General features: G+C 36.0%; 1 long non-coding RNA gene across 1 annotated transcript in view; it reads right to left on the reverse strand.

Moving 5' to 3' along the window:
• The window catches only part of LOC119472550, a 29,195-nt gene that overhangs the window by 20,881 nt on the left and 6,851 nt on the right, over positions 1 to 1,463 (reverse strand). The gene's annotated exons all lie outside the window — the stretch shown is intronic.

The following is a 1,463-nucleotide window of genomic DNA, read 5'->3' on the forward strand; positions in this document are numbered from 1 at the left end:
TTAAGATAAACTAATCAATATCTTCAAGAAATTAAACAAGACAGAGAAATTTATCACACAACTGGAACCTAAACAAAATCAAATAAAAATAGAAATCTAAAAAATACAGTCACTTAAACACATATGTTAAAAGATAAGCTTAATAGTAGTTTGGGAAGAGCTAAAGTAGGGATTACAACACTGGAAGACAGGTCAGTAGAAAATATCATGACTGAAGCATGTAGAGTAAAATGAATGTAAAGTACAGAAAAGAGCATAAGACAATACGTGGGTCATCATAAAAAGGTCTAATATATATGCAACCTTAGTCCTAGAAAAAGAGCAGAGGGAGAATGTGGGAAATGCAATATTGCAGAGACTTTTACCAAGAATTTCTCAATGCTGAAGAAAAACAGCAAGGACAAATTCAGAATATCCTGTGTACCTGAAGTAGAATAGATATAAAGAAAACTATACAAAGAAAATTACAGTGAGGTTCTTCAGGACAAAACTAGCAAAACTGATAGATAGAAAAATCTTAAGAGCACCCAGAGGGTGAATATACCATTTATTTCAAAGAAGTGAAAGAGACAGTGGAAACCAGAAGGTAATGCCATATCTTTAAAGTGATTAAAGGGGAAAGAAGTAGAATTTTAGACCCAGATAATATGTCCTCCAAAAATGAAAGAAGAACATTAAAACTAAGATTATTAGCGGTAGACTCAGATTAAAGAAAATAGTAAAGCATTTATTTGAGTAAAATAAAAATGAACCCAGAAGCAAATAGAAAAATGTAGAGAGAAGTAAAGAGCAATGGAAATGGTAAATATGCATGTACATCTGAAAATATATAACATCTACTATACAAAAGGAAATAAAGTACTTTGTGGTTTAAAAAACAGCTAGAATTGGCTGGGGGCAGTAGCTCATGCCTGCAATCCCAGCACTTTGGGAGGCCGAGGTGGGTGGAAGTCAGATGACTGGAGGTCAGGCATTTGAGACCAGCCTGGCCAACATGGCGAAACCTCATCTCTACTAAAAATACAAAAATTAGCTGGGCATGGTGGCATGCACCTGTAGTCCCAGCTACTCAGGAGGCTGAGGCAGGAGAATTACTTGAACACGGGAGGTGGAGTTTTGCAGTGAGCCAAGATCATGCCACTTCACTCCAGCCTGGGTGACAGAGCGAGACTGTCTCAAAATAATAATAATAATAATAATAAATACAGCTAGAACTAAAATGCATGACAGTATTAATACAAACATCAAGAAATGGGTAAATAAGATAAAGTATTTAATGGGTTTTGTATTTTCTGGAAATTCGTAAGAGTGCAAATTTAAGATAGATGCTCTGAGGTTGGGTATGGTGGTGTGTGCCTGTAGTTCCAGCCACTTGGGAGGCTGAGGTTGAAAGATCATTTGAGATCAAAAATTTGATGCCAGCCTGGGCAACATAGCAAGACCCCATTTCTAAAAAAAAAAAA

This window comes from Cebus imitator, unplaced genomic scaffold, assembly GCF_001604975.1.
Source record: "Cebus imitator isolate Cc_AM_T3 unplaced genomic scaffold, Cebus_imitator-1.0 Scaffold104, whole genome shotgun sequence".
Lineage (NCBI taxonomy): Eukaryota > Metazoa > Chordata > Mammalia > Primates > Cebidae > Cebus > Cebus imitator.